The following is a 21853-nucleotide window of genomic DNA, read 5'->3' as shown; positions in this document are numbered from 1 at the left end:
AAATTTGCATAGACTGATACAGATCACACTGTGGAAATATTTACATTGAGGTTTCAGACATAGCTCAGTTGTGCTTTACTCATTCTCTGTTATAATAGGTCGAAATAAAATTATTTTGCGCCATCTAGCTTTCAGCTTTCAATTCAGTATTATTCAATTTGACAAAAACATTAAGCAATTACTAAATTTAAGATATAAATGCTGCAAATTAAGTTATTTTAATATCAGAGTCAGATTAATACTCACTGATAACCTTTTGTGAAGACTTCTCATATAGTAGTAGTGCAAAATTAGAAATAAATAGAAAGTCATGAAACTGCATCTCCTACAACAGTTTATTTTCAATATGTGTAGAGTCCTTTCCCAAAGTAGATAGCAATTATTATACCCTGTTTAATACGCTTATAGTGGTTACTTTAACATTATATCTCTTTTAAGTAAACTTTGAATTACTTATATAGTTTCCATATATTCAATAACTATGAAATGTGACCATAAAACTCCATTACATTTCTGAGAAAACAAGTATTCATCAAATTGATGTTAGAATTTTAATTTTCTCCCTGAATTATAAAAAAATACATTTCATTCATAAATGTTTTGAACCCTTACTACTTACATATGCAAAAAAAACAAAAGAATATACATAAATTTGACATACATCCAGAGAACACAATTTATGTGCTATTTCTATCTATTACATTAATTTAAATTTAGGGTATGTGCTGATCAAAATGACGAACTGTTTGCAAATATATAGATGTCCTCCCATTTTTGGAGTCTTCTCTCCCCATTCTTAGTGCTCCATTATCCCATTCCAGAAGCAAGAATTGCCTTCCATTCCTCTTAGGGTGTTATTTCCAATTAGTGGTCAGTCAATTCCCTTAAAATTCTAGATGAAATTGATTTGAAATCTATCTTTTTACTATTATTTTCAATTTCATAATGCTCCTGAAACCTAAATGATATAGACCCAGTAGAAGGGGACTTTACTCTCAAATATTTAAAATTTCTGATATACAGATGCGAAATACATGATATACAGATACTTTAGACAGAGATTTCTGTGTTTCTGGAATTATATATCATAAGTGATGACCAGCTCCATCTACTCATAATATCGCTGTTGAGGCAAAATTAAAACACCACCAACAAAACACATTTGAAATAACCAGGTTTTAAATAAGCTACCTGAAAAGACAAAAACATATAACAAGAATTACATTGCAATAATTTAAAGGAAGTTAAAGAGATTAATAAGAAAAATAATCTGTGTAAGAGGAATTTGTACTAATGGTTTTATTTTTTATTGTGATTCCAATTATCTTTTACCTTTCCAATGGTAAGGTTTTTTTTTTTCTCCATGGGTCTTTGTTTCAAAAAGGCAAAGCAAAGCAAATCCAAACAAACAAAAATGCCCCTAGAACAATACACTTTAAGTGCTGGATATGCCTTCTTAGAAGGTTATGCTGGATATTTTTCCCCACATGACTCTCTTGCCTGGGTTTTTTTCTCCAATAGCAAAATGCTGTTTAAATCTTCAAGTGCTTTAGGGAAGAGAAGCACTACAGGAGTGCTCAGGTTAGAGTTAATGAGCATAATGTTACAAGTTATACTCTTTTTTTTTTTAACATCTGTATTGGAGTATAATTGCTTTACAATATTGTGTTTGTTTCTGCTGTATAACAAAGTGAATCACCTATATGTATACATATATCTCCATATCCCCTCCCTCTTGCGTCTCCCTCCCACCCTCCCTATCCCACCCCTCTAGTTGGTCACACCAAGCTGATCTCCCTGTGCTATGCAGCTGCTTCCCGCTAGCTATCTATTTTACATTTGGTAGTGTATATATGTCCATGCCACTCTCTCACTTTGTCCCAGCTTCCCCTCCCCCTCCCCGCATCCTCAAGTCCATTCTCTACGTCTGCGTCTTTATTCCTGTCCTGCCCCTAGGTTCATCAGAACCTTTTTTTTAGATTCCATATATACGTGTTAGCATACAGTATTTGTTTTTCTCTTTCCGGCTTACTTCACTCTGTATGACAGACTCTAGGTCCATCCGCCTCACTACAAATAACTCAGTTTCGTTTCTTTTTATGGCTGAGTAAGATTCCGTTGTATATATGTGCCACATCTTCTTTATCCATTCACCTGTCGATGGACACTTAGGTTGCTTCCATGTCCTGGCTATTGTAAATAGAGCTGCAATGAACATTGTGGTACATGACACTTTTGGAATTATGGTTTTCTCAGGGTATATTCCCACTAGTGGGATTGCTGGGTCGTATGGTAGTTCTATTTTTAGTTTTCTAAGGAACCTCCATACTGTTCTCCATAGTGGCTGTACCAATTTACATTCCCACCAGCAGTGCAAGAGAGTTCCCTTTTCTCCACACCCTCTCCAGCATTTACTGTTTGTAGAATTTTTGATGATGGTGATTCTGACTGGTGTGAGGTAATACCTCATTGTGGTTTTGATTTGCATTTCTCTAGCAATTAGTGATGTTGAGCATCCTTTCATGTGTTTGTTGTCTATCTGTATATCTTCTTTGGAGAAATGTCTATTTATGTCTTCTGCCCATTTTTGGATTGGGTTGTTTGTTTTTTTGATATGGAGCTGTATGAGCTACTTGTATATTTTGGAGATTAATCCTTTGTCAGTTGCTTCATTTGCAAATATTTTCTCCCATTCTGAGGGTTGTCTTTTTGTCTTGTTTATGGTTTCCTTTGGTGTGTAAAAGCTTTTAAGTTTCATTAGGTCCCATTTGTTTATTTTTGTTTTTATTTCTATTACTCTAGGAGGTGGGTCAAAAGGATCCTGCTGTGATTTATGTCATAAAGTGTTCTGCCTATGTTTTCCTCTATGGGTTTTACAGGATAGAAAGCCCAGAGATAAACCCACGCACATATGGTCACCTTATTTTTGACAAAAGAGGCAAGAATATACAGTGGAGAAAAGACAGCCTCTTCAATAAGTGGTGCTGGGAAAACTGGACAGCTGCATGTGAAAGAATGAAATTAGAACACTTCCTAACACTGTATACAAAAATAAACTCAAAATGGATTAAAGACCTAAATGTAAGGCCAGACACTAGTTATACTCTTGACTTTACATCTTAGCCTGGACATGTATTAGAGGAGAAAATATAGGGACTGAGGCCAATTGGGAAATAGAATTTCAAAGGAATAAAAGATACAGCTATTCCCAACAAAAAATAGTGCCCTTTCTTAATCCACAAGTAGAAAAGCATGGAGTTCAGGGCTGAATATTATAAACAACATAAACAGAACTTTTGGAAAGACAAAAGATTTACTGAATTTAAATTATCTTAAAACTTTCAATCCACATTTTAAAATGAAAAGCTTAAAGTAATTCTTTTGATGAGTAAGTGGTGAAAACGTGCAAAATACCAGACAATGATATTTACTTGTTTAAAGAGGTTGCATAAACAAACTTCAGATTTTAATATGCAGTTTATAAACATTGAACACCTTATCTTGGTGTGTGTGAGAACACACAGACCAGAAAAATAAATGTTGCCTTGTTTTACTTCTGAGAAAAAATGCTGAGTTGGGGAAAAATAATGAGTAAAATTTATATACGTAGAATTCAATGTTTTGCATATTTAAAATTTTTTCAATATGTTTACACATTTTCTGTTAATACAATATAATCTACAATGTCAGGCATTACATTTTTTATTGTTATTGTTTTTTTGTGTTGTAAAATAGAGTTAGTTCCTATATATTTTCTCAAATTAATTCAATTCACAAAAAATCAAAATTTATAATATTTCTCTTCAAATACTGTAGGAAAACTAACCTTATGAGGAAAATATTAGGTGTATCTGTATGTGTTATCTTTGTTAGAAGTAGTACATAAAAAATTAGGCAATTAACAGTATGTTTTCAAGAGAAATTGTTGTTCCAACTATAGGTATTTAAAATTGTCCCATAATACCAATAAAATTTCTAATTTTCATCCCAGAATATTATGAAAAACTGAAACCAAATATAATAAACACTGTATGCTCCCTAGAAATGAAAAAAAACTATGTTTGTGACAGAAATAATGCTTCCCAATAGATTTAGCACAAAAATATAAAATAACCCACATTATATATTTCTTCTTAAGAATACTTTTCATTGAGTCCATATTTCCCTCCAGCTACTGCTCCATTTCTCTGTTCCTCTATGTAGCAAAACGTCTTGAGTAATTATGCTATCTCCATCCCCTCTCAACTTAATTCTTTCTTGAACCTACTCTCTTCATTGCCAATACTCAAGTGAAATTTTTCTCATTAAATTTCTTAATGAAATCTATATTGCTAAAGCCAATGGAGAACTCTTAGTCCTTATCTTACTAACCTCTTAGCAGCATGAATTATAGTGGTTTACTCCATCCTTCTGTATGTGATCTCTTTATTTGGTTTAGAGATGGCAGCCTATAATAAATTCCACATTAACTTTTCTAGACATGTAAAGTTCTAACTATAGTGTTCTTTCTGTATTGAATAATTGTTATCACAGTCTTCTTTAGTAGTTTCTTCTTTTGTTCCTGATCAGCACATAAGGCATTCCATTTAATATTCTTTTCACTTCTCTTTGTAATCTTATCTCACTCACATGCCCTCTGTCTGCTGTGTTTTCCATATATGTCACATGCCTTGATTTTCTTCTCCGAAACCTAAACCAATTTATCCATCTTCTACTCCACCTCTTTATTTGGATTATATATGTATATATATAATATAATATATATGATATACACTAGGTATGAAACATATATAATATATACACTATTATATATAGATGTAGATCTAGAGATCCAGCCTCAAGGACAGAAGAATATTTTTACCAATTAGATTTTTTTCACCAGGAGTTAGAAGTGCTTACAGATTCTAGGGTAACTAATGGAATTCAATTAGTTCTCAATGGGGAAAACCAACTAGAACTGAAGATAAAAACAAGAACAGATTAGGACAATTGAAAAAATGGAGCATATGCCAAATGACATTTTTATCCATGGTGAATAACTTAATACTTTAATAATTTTTGTAATTTTTCTTCCCTAATTTTTAAAGTTAATTAAAAAAACAATTTCAACTAAGTATTTATTTGTTCCTTAACATCAACAAGTTTTTTTCCAAATTATTTAATGCTCATAGATATTGCTTTCTTTTCTTATTTAAATTTCATTGATGTACTTATTATTGAATTAAGTTACAATAATAAAATTGACACAGAGAGGCAGGAGGTCAATGATATGTCAAACTTATAAGTGCATACCTCAAATGGTGGAAAAAGGATTACCTGGGAATTCTAGAATGTATACTATTAGATACAAACATTTATTTTTCTGTAGATGTCAATCAGTATACTTCATATAAGGATTAATGACTTGTCAGGCAAAACACTTAAGTGTAAAGAACTTCTACAATGTTGTAGTTCTCAATATTGAGGCAGTTATCAAATTATATATGATATTCTGTACCTTTAAATTATTGTGGAACAATACAAAAGAAGGAGAAAATGGAAAAGGGGGAGGAGGAAGAGAGAAAAAGAAGAAAACTTAGCAAAACACAGATCTGCAACCTGTCCTCTTTAGCATAATGCAAATAACAGTTGTATATATGATTGCTTAAATTTCCAATTAAAATACTGCCTGATTTTATCTTCTAAAATAAAAGCTATGATTTTGAAATGTCTTTAAAATATTCTAAAGTACACTTTATTTCTTATTAGTAGAAAATATAATTAGGGTTGATCAAGTATACTTGCAAACGACTTAAAACAGTTTGTATATAAGTCATTTCTTTGTCAGACTTCTGGTTTATTTAAACAGAAGAAAAGTGTTTGAGTAGAATCTGTCACAGATCAATATTCAGTTGGCCAAGTAAACCAAGATTCATTCATGGGCAATATTAATGTTATAATGATACGACTTCTGATTCTTACACCTTAACAGAGCTCACAGGGATACTATGAATATTAGAGAATTCTGATTTCTTCCATCTAACTTTCCAGATCATCTTGTATTGAATTTCAAATCCACTGAAATTAGTCTTGCTATGTTTTTCTTCTGTCATACAAATTTTGAAACAAATGCCTTTGTGTTTATTAGAAATAGATCACATGTTTTTTCTTTATATTTCTGACATATAATTCATGTGCATTATTATTGGCAGAAATCAGTTTTTATTGTTTCACATTTTATATAATCAAGAGTCAGAGCTTCTACTCCTAAATTAAGTCTCTATAGACAACCAGAAATAAAATATACCCCTCACAAAAATGTCAGTGCTGTTCGTTGAGGTTGATAAATAAGACTAAAATATGAAGTTGTTCTAATCTACCTTTTTGTTCATTGCTCTTTCCAAAAGTATAAAACAATAACCAAAAAAAGAGCACAAATTGTGAAAACATACATATTCTCCTTGTAGAAAACTGGGGATGTGAAGTTTTGTTTGATTTTTGGTACATGGGCCTCTCACTGTTGTGGCCTCTCCCATTGCGGAACACAGGCTCCGGATGCGCAGGCTCAGCGGCCATGGCTCACGGGCCCAGCTGCTCCACGGCATGTGGGATCTTCCCAGACTGGGGCATGAACCCGTGTCCCCTGCATCGGCAGGCGGACTCTCAACCACTGCGTCACCAGGGAAGCCCGGGATGTAAAGTTTTAAGGCCAACTTTTACCTAATATTATGTCTTCTGAATCTCACTGTGTGATCTAACAAGAGCTTTTTTACATTACTTCTGTGTTTTTCTTGCAACCTTGTTTTTTTCTCTTAAGGCATTAAAATGTTATGGATAATGCTTTATCTTTCAGAAGCCCCAGAAGAGGAAAATGAGCTGAAGTGCACTTTAGAGCCTCAGAACTTCCTCTAGGAAGAATAAGGTGAGCTTCTTTGTGTTCATTTTATCTATTCTGCACTATGGAGCTATATTTCACTTTAGAGTATAAATGTGATATCATTGCAAAAATCACAATGGAAAAAGGTAAGTTTTTCTATGTATAATGATTATAAATGACAAATGAGGACACAAAATATAAATAATTTATTTAAATGAGTAAAAGTAATTCTGGTATTCTTTCTTAAAATCAACATAGGATAATGTCTAAAAGTCTTTCCCTCCAAATTAAATAAATATGTACATAAACTTTAGCAATTTTATGAAATATCAGTAATATTTCAGCCAGAAAAATTATATCAAGAACTGATTTCTTAGTTAAATTACTGAGATAACTAAGGGCTTCTTTAAAGTCTAAGGTTATAATAATGTGCTACTATATTAAAATTGAATATTTTATTTAACCAGTTTAAGCAAAGTTCTGTTAAGTTTAATACAGTAACATATTAACTCAATGTTGTTTCTCCTTCCCTTTCCCAAATAAGAATGTCTGCATTTTTCTCTTCTGTGCTTACTTGGTTTTTTATCCACCATTTTTATTTAAGGTGTTTTCAAGTAAATTCATTATGTAGCCTTAGGAACCTCATCAAGACCCAACAGAAAGACATGTCAAATTATCTGGGATCCAGAATTTGGATCTGGACTCAGTAGATGGATGAGATCTTTTTTCATACCCTTCGGCAAAAAAGACAAGTGATTTTAGACATGTATTCAGTGTCATTGAATTATGAAAATGAGGTGTTTCTAACATATTGCATAAGAAGAAACATGAGTGGACTTGGGGATCCTCTGCCTCTCATCTTCTAATAATACCATTCTAAACATATGCACTTCCTTATTCTTGCTCCAATGGCCTAAATAAGGAAACAAATCTGTGATTCTCGGTGTTACCGGTGATATTGACCAAAACCACACACGGTATTACATTTTCCTGAGCCAAAGTAATATCTTTAGGGAAGGACTTATGATCCAGGTAGAGGGAAAGATATTCCTTAAAGACTTTTCTTGTGAATACTAGTTCAGACCTTGCTTCTGACCTTGTTACTGGACATGAAAGATCTTGTTCTGCTGCCACACCTTAACACAGTGTAAAGCCTAAAAATGAAGCAAAACAGAAGTAAGATAACCTGATTGATGTACAGTTATAGGGCTACATGAACATTATTTGAACCTTGAATCAAGTTGTATCAAAGTCTAGGGTATATACCCATGGACTTTGTGGTTTTATAAGTCCCTAGATCTGTTTCTTTCCCCTACATACTGCCCCTTCCCCCACTATTTTTCTTAAGTTTTTGTTGACTTTTCTGTCATTTGGGATTTATAAAAGTCCCAGTTGATCAAGAGAGATAAAGTAACTGCCCAGTGGTATTTCCTTCTTTGGGGGACTACACCTCTTCTTTCTGACCATGTTGTTCACATTTGGCTGCAGGTACAACTAGACATTGTTGACTTGCCTAGAGATGGGGGTTTCCTGGCTCATTTGAAACCAGTAACACCCTTTCCCCAGACCTTTTAAATTATAACCAAGGAAGTCAAATATCTCTGATGCAAAGAGTCATAAATTATAAACAATGGAAACAGTTGTGTTTCCAAAGTTGTTTTGAAAGCCTACTTCCAATGAGATATTTGCTATGAGAAAATGGGATTGTGAATGCTAAAAAAAACCTAATAATGGTACATGGATTTAACTTTATAATATTCAGAAGTGGAGCCAAATAAGACTATTTTTAAGTGCTCAAAGGTCAGATAATAGGATTAATTAATTTCTTTAAACTTAGTGGGTGGTGTGATTCGATTCATATTTTATTTTTATTTTATTGGAGTATAGTTGATTTACAGTGTTTTGTTAGTTTCAGGTGTACAGCATAGTGATTCAGTTATTCATATACATATATTCATTCTTTTTCAGATTTTTTCCCATATAGGTTATTACAGAATATTGACTAAAGTTCCCTGTGCTATACAGTAGGTCCTTGTTGGTTATATATTTTATGTATAGTAGTGCATGTATGTTAATCACAAGCTCCTAATTTATCCCTCCCCTCCATGTTTCCCCTTTGGTAACCCTAAGTGTCTTTTCAAAATCTCTGAGTCTCTTTCTGTTTTGTAAATAAGTTCATTTGTATCATTTTTTAAATTAGATTCTACATATGAGTGATATCATATGATATTTATCTTTCCTTGTCTGACTTACTTCATTTAGTATGATAATCTCTAGGTCCATCTATGTAGCTGCAAATGGCATTATTTCAATATTTTTTTGGCTGAGTAACATTCTGTTGTATATATGTACCACTTCTTCTTTATCCATTCCTCTGTCAGGGACATTTAGGTAGCTTGCATGTCTTGGCTATTGTAAACAGTGCTGCAGTGAACACTGGGGTGCATGTATCTTTAAGAATTATGATGTTCTCCAGATATATGCCCAGAAGTGAGACTGCTGGATCATATGGTAGTTCTATTTTTTAGTTTATTAAGGAACCTCCATACTATTCTCCATAGTGGTTGTAACAATTTATATTCGCAACAACAGTGTAGGAGGGTTCCCTTTTCTCCACACCCTTTCCAGCATTTATTGTTTGTAGACTTTTTGATGATGGCCATTCTGACCAGTGTGAGTGATACCTCATTGTAGTTTTGATTTGCATTTCTCTGATAATTAGTGATGTTGAGCATATTTTCCTGTGCTTTTTGGCCATGTGTATGTCTTCTTTGGAGAAATGTCTGTTTAGATATTTTGCCCATTTTTTGATTGGGTTGTTTACTTTCTTGACAGAGCTGCATGAGCTGTTTGTGTATTTTGGAGATTAATCCCTTGTTGGTTGATCCATTTGCAAATATTTTCTCCCATTCTGAGTTTTGTCATTTCATTATGTTTATGGTTTACTTTGCTGCACAAAAGCTTTTATGTTTAATTAGGTCCCAGTGTTTGTTTTTGTTTTTATTTTCATTACTCTAGGAGGTGGATCAAAAAAGATATTCCAGGGATTTATGTCAAAGAGTGTTCTGCTTATGTTTTCCTCAAAGAGTTCTACAGTGTCTAAATCAAAGATATAGATCTTTGATCCATTTTGAGTTTTTGTATGTGGTGTTAGGGAGTGTTCTAATTTCAGTCTTTTACATGTAGCTGTCCAGTTTTCCCAGCACCACTTATTGAAGAGACTGTCTTTTTTTGATTGTATATTCCTCCCTCCTTTGCATTAGATTAATTGACCATAGGTGCATAGGTTTATTTCTGGGCTTTCTATCCTGTTCCATTGATCTACATTTCTGTTTTTGCACCAGTACCATACTGTTTTGATGCTCTGTAGTACAGCCTGAGGTCAGGGAGCCTGATTCCTCCAGCTCAGTTTTTCTTAGGATTGCTTTGGCTATTTGAGGTCCTTTGTGTTTCTATACAAATTTTAAGATTTTTTTTATCCTAATTCTGTGAAAAGTGCCATTGGTAATTTGATAGGGATTGCACTGAATCTGTAGATTGCCTTGGGTAGTATAGTGATTTTGACAATATTGATTCTTCTAATCCAAGAACATGGTATATCTCTCCATCTGTTTTTGTCATCTTCGATTTTTTTCATCAGCATCTGATACAGGTCTGATACCATCTTCAGATTATAGGTCTTTTGCCTCCTTAGGTAGGTTTATTACTAGGTATTTTATTCTTTTTGATATGATGGTAAATGTGATTGTTTCCTTAATTCTCTTTCTGATCTTAGTGTATAGGAATGTAAGAGATTTCTGTGTATTAACGTTGTACCCTGCTACTTTAACAAATTCTTTGATTAGCTCTAGTAGTTTTCTGGTAGCAACTCTAGGATTTTCTATGTATTGTGTCATGTCATCTGCAAACGGTCACAGTTTTACTTCTTTTCCAATTTGGATTACTTTTATTTCTTTTTCTTCTCTGATTGCCATGGCTAGGACTTCCAAAACTACGTTGAATAAAAGTGGTGACACTGGATATCCTTGTCTTGTTCCTGATCTTAGAGGGAATGCTTTAAGCTTTTCAGCATTGAGAATGATGTTAGCTGTGTGTTTGTTATTATACATGGCCTTTATTATGTTGAGGTAAGTTCCTTTTATGCCCACTTTCTAGAGAGTTTTTATCATAAATGGGTTTTGAATTTTGTCAAAAGCTTTTTCTGCATCTACTGAGATGATCATATGGTTTTTAATATATAGTTTATGTGGTGTATCACATTGATTGATTTGTGGATACTGAAAAATCCTTGCATCCCTGGCATAAATCCCACCATATCATGGTGTATGATCCTTTTAATGTATTATTGGATTTGGTTTGCTAGTATTTTGTTGATTATTATTGAACATATGTTCATCAGTGATATTGGCCTGTAATTTTCTGTTTTTTTGTGGTATCTTTGTTTGGTTTTGGTATCAAGGTGATTGTGGCCTCAAAGAATGAACTAGGGAGTGTTCCTCCTCAGCAGTTTTTTGGAAGAGCTTCAGGAAGGTGTTAACTTTTCTCTAAATATTGATAGAATTTGCCTGTGAAGACTTCTGTTCCTGGACTTTGGTTTGTTGGAAGATTTTTTTTTTTTTTTTTTTTTTTGCAGTATGCGGGCCTCTCACTGTTGTGGCCTCTCCCGTTGCAGAGCACAGGCTCCAGACACGCAGGCTCAGCAGCCATGGCTCATGGGCCCAGCTGCTCTGTGGCATGTGGGATCTTCCCAGACTGGGGCATGAACCTGCATCCCCTGCATCAGCAGGCAGACTCTCAACCACTGCACCACCAGGGAAGCCCTGTGGGAAGATTTTTAATCACAGTTTTAATTTCAGTACTTGTGATAGGTCTGTTCATATTTTCTGTTTCTTCCTGGTTCAGTCTCAGAAGGTTGTACCTTTCTAAGAATTTCTCCCTTTCTTCTAGGTTCTCCATTTTATTGGCATGTAGTTGTTTGTAGTAATCTCTTATGATCCTTTATATTTCTGTCATTTGTAACTTTTCCTTTTTTATTTCTAATTTTATTGATTTGAGCCCTCTCCCACTTTTTCTTGATGAGACTGGCTAAAGGTTTATCAATTTTATTTATCTTCTCAAAGAATCAGCTTTTAGTTTCATTGATCTTGTGTATTGTTTTCTTTGTCTCTATTTCATTTATTTCTCCTCTAATCTTTATGATTTCTTTTCTTCTACTAACTTTAGGTTTTGTTTTTTCATCTTTCTCTTGTTGGTTTAGGTGTAAGGTTAGGTTGTTTATTTGAGCTTTTTCTTGTTTCCTGAGTTAAGCTTGTATTGTTATAGGCTTCGCTCTTAGAACTGCTTTGACTGCTTTCCATAAATTTTGAATTGTGTTTCCATTTTCATTTGTCTCCAGGTGTTTTTTATTTCCTCTTTGATTTCTTCAGTGACCCATTGATTGTTCAGTAGCAGTTTGTTTAGTCTCTACATGTATGTTTTTTACAGTTTTTTTCTTGTAGTTAATTTGTAGTTTCATAGTGTTGTGATTGGAAATGATGCTTGATATGAGTTCAATGTTCTTAAATTTATTGAGGCTTGTTTTATGGCCTAGCATGTGATCTAGCCTGAAGAATTTTCCATGTGTACTTGAAAATAATGTGTATTTTACTGTTTTGGGGTGGAATGTTATATATAGCTATAAAGTCTTTCTAGTCTAGTGTGTCATTTAAGTTCAGTGTTTCCTTTTTGGTTTTCTGTCTGGATGATCTGTCCATTGATGAGAATGGGGTGTTAAAATCTCCCACTATTATTGTGATTGTGTTGATGTGTTGATTTCTCCTTTTATGGCTGTTAGTATTTGCCTTATATATTGAAGTGCTCCTATGTTGAGTGCATAAGTATTTTTTTAATTAATAATTAATTTACTTATTTTGGGCTGCATTGGGTCTTCGTTGTGGTATGTGGGCTTCTCACTGCAGTGGCTTCTCTTGTTGCAGAGCATGGGCTCTAGGTGAGCAGGCTTCAGTAGTTGTGGCACACGGGCTTAGTTGCTCCTTGGCATGTGGGATCTTCCCAGACTAGGGCTCAAACCCATGTCCTCTGCATTGGCAGGTGGATTCTTAACCACTGCACCACCAGGCAAATCCCTGGGTGCATAAATATTTACAAATGTTGTATCTTCTTCTTGGATTGATCCTTTTGTAGTTTCCTTCCTTGTCTCTTGTAATAGTCTTTATTCTAAAGTCTATTTTGTCTGATATGAGAATTGCTACTCCAGCTTTCTTTTGATTTCCATTTGCACAGAATATCTTTTTCCATCCCCTCACTTTCATTCTGTATGTGTCCCTAGGTCTGAAGTGGGTCTCTTGTAGACAGCATATATACGGTTCTTGTTTTTATATCCATTCAGCTGGTCTGTGTCTTTTGGTTAGAGCATTTCATCCATTTACATTTAAGGTAATTATCAATATGTATGTTCTTATTGCCATTTTGTTCATTGGTTTAGATTTGTTTTTGTAGGTTTTTTTATTCCTTTCCCTTTTTGTTCACTTCTCTTGTGATTTGATGACTAACTTTAGTGCTGTGTTTGGATTCCTTTTTCCTTTTTGTGTATCTATTGTAGATTTTTGGTTTGTTGTTCCCATGAGGTTTTGATACAGCAGTCTATACACACACACACACACACACATTTGTTTTAAGTTGCTGGTCTCTTCATTTCCAATATCCTGCATTTGTGCTCTCCTCACGATTGCTGTTTTTGATATCATATTTGTGTGTGGATGATTACCTACCTTTACTCTATGTTTTTCTTTACTGGTGAGCTTTCCCATTCATAATTTTCTTGTTTCTAGTTGTGGTCTTTTCTTTTTCCCCTAGAGAATTTCCTTTAGGATTTGTTGTAAAGTTGGTTTCACAGAGCTGAATTCTCTTAGGTTTTCCTTGTCTGTAAAGCTTTTGATTTCTTTGTCAAATCTGTATGAGAGCTTTGCTGGGTATTGTTTGTTGTAGGTTTTTCCCTTTCATCTCTTTAAATATATCATGCCACTCCCTTTTGGCCTTCAGAGTTTCTCTGAAAAATCAGCTGATAACATTATGGGGATTCTCTTGTATATTAATTGTTGCTTTTCCCTTGTTGCTTTTAATATTTTTTCTTTGTCTTTAATTTTTATCAGTTTGAGTAATATGCATCTCTGAATGTTCCTCCTTGAGTTTATTGTGCATGGGACTCTCTGTGCTTCCTGTACTTGGATGACTATTTCCTTTCTCATGTTAGGGACGTTTTCAGCTATAATCTCTTTATTTTCTCAAGCCCTTTCTTTCCTTTCCTTCTGGGACCACTATAATGTGGATGTTGGTGCATTTAATGTTGTCCCAGAGGTCTCTGAGACTGTCCTCATCTTTTTTCGTTCTTTTTTTTAAAATTCTGTTCCACTGAAGTGATTTCCACCACTGTCTTCCAGCTCTCTTATTTGTTCTTCTGCCTCATTTATTCTGCTATTTATTCCTTCTTGTATATTTTTAATTTCAATTATTGTATTATTCATCTCTGTTCTTTAAATCTTCTAGCTGTTAAACATTTCTTGTATCCTCTTGGCCTATGCCTCCATTGTTTTTCTGAGATCTTGGATCATCTTTACTATCATTACTCTAAATTCTTTTTCAGGTAGATTGCCTATCTCCACTTCATTTAGTAGTTATTGTGGGTTGTTATCTTGTTCCTCTGTCTGAAACATATTTCTCTGCCATCTCATTTTGTCTAATTTATGTGTTTGTGGTCCCTTTTCTGCAGGCTGCAGCATTGTAGTTCCTCTTGATTCTGGTGTCTACCCCCTGGTGGGTGAGGTTGGTTCAGGGACTTGTGCAGGCTTCCTGATGGGAGGGACTGGTGCCTGCCCACTGGTGGTTGGAGCTGGGTCTTGTTCCTCTAGTGGGCAGGATTATGTCAAGCGGCATGTTTAAAGGTGGCTGTCATCTCAGTATAGCTTTAGGAAGCCTATCTGCTGATGGGTGGGGCTGTGTTCGTATCTTGCTGGTTGTTTGGCCTGAGGAATTCCAGTACTGGAGCTTGTATGCTGTTGGGTAAGGCCAGGTCTTGGTGCCAAAATGGCAATGTCACTTTTTGGCCTCACTGCATGGCATGCAGGATCCTACTTCCCTGACCAGGGATCAAACCCATGGCCCCCTGCAGTGGAAGCACAGAGTCTTAACCACCGGACTGCCAGGGAAGTCCCAATCCTACTTTGAAAACAAATGAGCTATGCAGATAAACACATTGTAAGAAATTTACATTTCTTCCCAGGTAAATTGAAATACATGAGAAACTAGAATTCTGAAAAATCATTTATGTTTCTTAGCATATTTTTTTTTTCTTAAATAGGAAATTCAGCAAAAATTTTAGTCTCAGATTTGAGAGCTCATATTCAATACAAGGGAAATTAAGAGAAAAGCTTATGATTGGGCTCATTTTTTTTTCAAACAATGGAATTATTGCCTCTAGTCATGACGTTATAGTTAAGTTTACCACAGTACACTAGCAGAAAGATTAAAGCAATTTAGAGACTCCTTTTTCCCAAAGAGAGCTCAAAGCTAGCTTGGACTGCTGTCCCCTATGACACTCTAAACTCCCTTTCCTATTGGAGAATGTGACAGTTGAAGATGTGACAATTGCAAGGCCAACATTGTTGGGGAAAAAACAATAGCAGTTTGTAAAACAAACATAAATTTAATCAAGTTTTATTCTAAAGATACTGTTGCCAGAATTTAAAATACTTTCCCACTGGCCTACTAGGCCTTCAATTATAATTGCTTTAGGATTTAGACTTAATTCCCCATTAATGGAACAAAATATTTGTATTAATTCCTTTTTTCAGATGTAGAGTCAACACAAATAATGTCATTTCTTTCTTTTTCCTCCTTTCCACCTTCCCTTCCTGTCTTTTCATGTGTATTTTGGCATATAATTAAAATACTGTTGGTATAATCAGCAGACTTAAAAATGCTGTTTGGTTTATACATTTTAAAGATGGTCTTCCTACTTTTGGATTTACTTAACAGAAGTGTTTATTGTCTAATTTTCCTTTTTAATATTTTCACACTAGTATGACATCTCCAATACTCTGCCTTGGCTTCTCTTATAAAAATATAAACAATTTTGATCATACAATCAAACCGTCATATGTTTACATGTAGGAAAAAGAGTTACTTGATTTATACTGCTGTTGTTAGAAAGCTCTGAAAAGAATCCACTAAAATACACAATTAATAAAATAGAACTCAATACTAATATTTGCTGGAAGAATGTATAACTCTGCCAAACTTCTGTAATGTCTAACTTATAATTATCACTCACAAAAGGTAAATTTATAGCACTTAAAGTCAGTAAAGCATTTATAAACTTAAATACATCACTTTGACATTGAGTATCGTAGTCGGCTTCTTAAAAATTCCCTGCACAATTTAAAGCAGGATATGTCACCTCAGCACTTTATATTGATTGAACAAAATTTCACTAACTGGAAACTGAAGCATTTCATCAGGCAAAGATTGTCCCTACCATGCACATTCAACAGACTCACCTGGGCCTCTAATGATAATAAAAAGGCATTCCACCACCTCCATTGTGATGAGAATAATAAATGGGGAGCACTGCCTGGCGTCTAAAACCTGTTTCTTAGAATAAAAGAAGGATTATATTAAGGAGGAAAATTGATCATGGACAATCCTAACCCATAAAGTAAATAAGGATCATAGAAATAGTTGAGCAAAACATAGTATAGATAATGTTTTTAAATGATAAAAGGCTAATATTCCAGTTCTAGAATTTTAACAAAGGGTATAAAATGTTCCAATTACATAGAATGATTTAATCCCAAGATAAGACTATTATTTAGCATGTAAGGAGACGTTTACAAGCTAAGTAAGTTTTAAAAAATCTTTATATTTCACAGTGCAATTTCTAACTGGCATTATTTCCACATTTCTGATGCAATGGCTCTAGTATCATTTATAATAGTGGAGGATGGTTAAAGACTGGAAAGAAATAAAAACATATACAGAGAATATTGTGCTTCAGTTATTGCACTCCCTTGTGTACTGCAAGAAATGGGTAAATGAGTAACCCAGAAATATGTATAAATTTATTTTTTAAATTTGAATTAACAGACTTTCTAATTGGAATGATTATTTTATTTTATAGTATTTATTTTATACTGTAAACATTTAGATTTGATTTAAAATAATACCATATTCTGATCATTTTTTGACAGTGCTTTTGCCTGCTTTTCTCTATCAGTAACAGATACACAAATCAGATTTCTCATCATATCCTCCTAACTTGACTCTCCACTTCTCCTCCTCCCACCTGGTCCACTCCCTGTTGAATACCTTGAGTATTTTCTTTTTCTAATGTAAATTGGACCACTTGCTACTTAAAACCTTTTAGAAACTTCCATTACACTTATGACAGCATCTGAATTCCTATGTTTGACCTACATTACCCTTGAATATTCCTTTAACCTCACTCAACATTCCTTTCTGTAGCTCACAAAGCTCCACTCACCTTGTGCTTTCTAGGTCCTCAAACACACTAGCCTCTATCCTGCCTCAGCTTTTACCTTACCTGAAGCCTCATGCAGCTCACTCCTTCTCAGCCTCTGTGTCCAGACCTCAGATTAATCACCTACTCAGGGAAGCCTCCAAAGACATTAAGTATACAGTGTTTTACTGCATTAATCTTCATATTATTACTTATTGTTCCTTTGATTATCAACTAGCAGTTTTATTTTTATTTCTTTATGCATTTATACTTTTTGTTTCTGGGCCTCTATCTGACTACAAACTCTTTGGTCTCGAAATATGCCTATCCCATTCACATACATAGGATATGTTTACTTCACCATACTTCTGTGTGTATGGATTCCAAACATAACCAACATATGGATATGTTGTATCCATATCAACCAGCCTCATGGCTTATACATATTAAATGTTCAATAGCTGCTTATTGAATCAATGAGTGAGTGGTTGGTCAATCAACTCAGTGCAATAGTGAAGACAAAGTTTATGAATTTTCATGCACAAATACACTCTCTTGAACTCTAGTGGTGTTTTGTAACCATAATTTTGATTGTTTGTATTCAAAGATGATGCATTTTATAATCTCTGTTTGATTTAAAGCCTCCTGTGTTGTCAAAGATTCTTCCCATATTGTGAAAATAGGAAGCTCATTTTTACTGTTGTTATTCAGACAGTCTTATTTTCTTATTAGGTTACTAAGCAACCCACTGACTCTCACACCTGTAGCTAACATACTCGAAATTAACAGTCATATTTTCATAGTTTCTCATGTCTAATCAAGGCCTCATGTTAATTTTCCTAACTTAGAATTTCAGTTTTTCTACATTATATGAAATTAGGAGATTTACTTTTGACCTAACCTAGTCTTAGGTCTACATTAAGACTTGAGTTCAAAATCAGGTCCTGCAACTTACTTGCTAAAGGAATTTAGGCAAGTCTCCTATCCTTCCAGAGTCCACATTTCTAAGAGCAGGATTAAATCTACTTTGTGAAATTGTAGCAAGGGCTAAAATATTTTATTACACTGCTTAAAGAGGGTCAGCCAAATAGCACTTTCCTGGTTAAATAACAGCTTTATCCTAACAGCTAGATCTTCTTCACTCTCCATTTACTTTCAGAATTCTTCCTCTCCCTCTGGGCTGTCCAAGTTGTCTTTCCACAGGTTTCCCACAGGGTAGCTAGATTTTTTTATATGGAATCTTACAGTTCACAAAAGCACAAAAGTGGAAGCTGCCAGACTTTTTAGACCCGGACTCAGACGTCATCACATTCTACTGGATAAATTGAATAATAGGATCAGGCCAGTTTCAAAAATAAGAAAAGGCCTCACAGAGTGTGAATCTTGGAAGCCATAGTTCTTTTTATACTAGCAATGACAAATCATAGTCAATTAAAAGCACAAGCTTTGGTCCACATAGTCTTAAGTTGTAACCCTGGCTCTGACATGTTTCCTTGGGCAAGTTACTCTACCTTTTTGCCCTTTAGTTTCTTTATGTCTCAACTGGTAATGATAATAGAATAAAATTCAAAAGTTTTGTTTTAAGATAACAGATGTAAACCACCTAGGAGTATATCTGGCACTATAGTTAATGTTCAGCAAATGTAAGTTGTGCTTATTATTTTTGTTATTCACCAGTTACAGGCTTACATTTGACTAAGATACTTAACCCTTTTCAGCATTAATTTCCTTTATTTTTTTAATGAGGGTAAAAACCCCCACCTACAAGTGCTGTTCAAAAATTCAGTGAGATATGGTCTGGCTTCCTGGTACAGAGTAGTTAGATAGATAGTCAAAAAATCTAGTACTTTGCTCCCCAGGAGTAAAAGTCATGATGGAAGCTTTAAAAAAATTCATTTCAAAGTGCAATCAGCACGGTACTGAAAATATGTAGTAATTTAATTATCAGTTAATATTAGCTAGTTAAAATATTTTTGAAATTTTTTATTTATACATAAGGTAATAGATAAAATATGTAAATTATCTGTTATTATTTATCAATAAAAATAACTTCCATTTCAATAACTCAGAAGTTCCCTGTGACTACTATGGCTATCGATATACATTATCCTTAAATTATTGGGAAAATGTAAACTTCAAATTATTAATAATTGTGTCTTAGATACTGTCACCAAAGTACAATATAAAAGACTGGAATATTTGCATGGGTTGCTTTGTCAGTTGGGTTGAACACGGAAAATGAGTACAAGGCTACACTAAGTAAAATCTTAATGAAACTTAAAATATCATTTACAATATAGAACTTAAGGAAAAGAAGCAAAATTGCTTTGAATGCTCCTACCTACCTTAAAAAGTAATATTTAAGCAATGAATCAATAAAAAGAACTCTAAATTATAGCAAATGATTATGCTATTTCAAGTAACTACTTTCCAAGTGAGCTAATTATTCAATAAACATTACATATATATTCTAAACTTACAAAGTACATATTTAAAGAGCTCTTTGTGCCTCAAAAAAGACAGAAAGAAACTAGCCTGAAGCTTCTTTGAAAATAACATTGGCTATGGAGCCTGAGGTATACTTGGGATGGAAATAGCATTTTGATATTAGCACCATCGTGAAACCAAAGCATACCACACCTGTCTCAGGCAAACTTTCTCTAATAATCTCAGTGTTTTTGTCAACCTGTCTTGAAACCTAATGTTGGTTATAGAGAGCATTTCTAATAAAGAAATTAAATCTGTAAATATCTTGGAATAATTTTTTTAAAATCTCATACATATACAAGATAAAGATAGCTCAATAGGATTTAAAAAATTATTTCCCTTATGTTGCTTATACCAGCTCCTTATAGACTAATTACATTCAATTTCTCTAACATGGGCATTTATTTTACCTCTATTCTCAACCAAAAAACTGTTGGATCTAGTCAGTGAATTCTGTAAGTCTAAGAATATAAAATCAACATACAGAAATCAGTTGTGTTTCTAAAAAAAAAAAAATCTGAAAAAGAAGTACAGAAAACAAGCCCATTCACAATAGCATCAAATAATAAAATACTTCAGAATAAATCTAACCAAGGAAGTGAAAGATCTGTACACTCTTTCTGTACAAGACTTTAATGAAAGAAATTGAAGAAGACACAAATGGAAAGATAGCTCATATTCATGAATTAGAAGAATTAATATTGTTAAAATGCCCATAGTATCAAAGTCGTCTATAGATTCAGTGCTATCTCTATCAACGGTCCAATGGCACTATTTCACAGAAACAGAAAAAGTGATCCAAAATTTGTATGGAACCACAAAGGACCCCAAATATTCAAAGCAATCTGAGAAAGAAGATCAATGTTGGAGGCATCACATTTCCTGATTTCAAACTATACTATAAAGCTACAGTAATTAAAACAATATAGTATTGGCATGAAAATAGACACACAGACCAATGGAACAGAGTAGAATGCCCAGAAACACATAATATCAACTAATATTAGGTAAGGGAGTCAAGAATATTTAATAGGAAAAACATAGTTTCAACAAATGTTGTTGGAGAAATTGGATAACTGTATGAAGATATTGAACCCCTATCTTAAACTACTCACAAAAAATAACTCAAAATGGATGAAAGATTTAACATAAGACCTGAAACCATGAAACTCCTAGAAGAAAACAGTAGGGAAAAACCACCTTGACATTGGTCTTGACAACAATTATTTTGATATTACACCAAAAATATAAGCAAAAAAGCAAAAAACAATAAGCAGGAATACAACAAATTAAAAAGCTTCTTGTAGTCCAAGAAACAATCAACAAAATGGAAAGGCAAAGTATGAAATGGGAAAAATATTTGCAAGCCATGTATTATATAAGGGATTAATATCTAAAATATATTTTTTAAAAACTCATACAACTCAATAACAACAAAATCCAATTAAAAAATGAGCAGAGAAACTGAAGAGATATTTTTTCCAGAGACATTCAAATGTCCAACAGATACATGAAAAGATACTTAGCATCACTAATCATCAGGGTAATGCAAATCATAACCACAATGAAATATCATCTCACACCTGTTAGAATGGCTATCATCAAGAAGATAAGAGATAACAAGCATTGGGGAGGATGTGGAGAAGAAGGAACCCTTGTGCACTGTTGGTGAGAATGTAAATTGGATTGGACACTATGGAAAACAGTATGGCAAAAATAAAAATAGATCTCTCAAGAAACAAAAATAGAACTACCATATAATATAGGAATTCCACTTCTGGGTGTATATCCAAAAGAAATGAAAATAGAATATCAAAAAGGTATCTGTACTCCCATGTTAATTGCAGCATTATTCACAAAACCAAAATATGGAAACAACCTAAGTGTCCATCAACAGATGAATGGACAAAGAAAATGTGTCTCATATATGTATGTGTGTGTGTGTGTGTGTGTGTGTGTGTGTGTAGTTCAGCCATGAGAAAGAAGGAATCATGCCA

Source organism: Mesoplodon mirus, assembly GCF_964341445.2.
Source record: "Mesoplodon mirus genome assembly, chromosome: 3".
NCBI classification, from domain to species: Eukaryota; Metazoa; Chordata; class Mammalia; order Artiodactyla; family Ziphiidae; genus Mesoplodon; species Mesoplodon mirus.
This window is presented reverse-complemented; position numbering follows the sequence as displayed.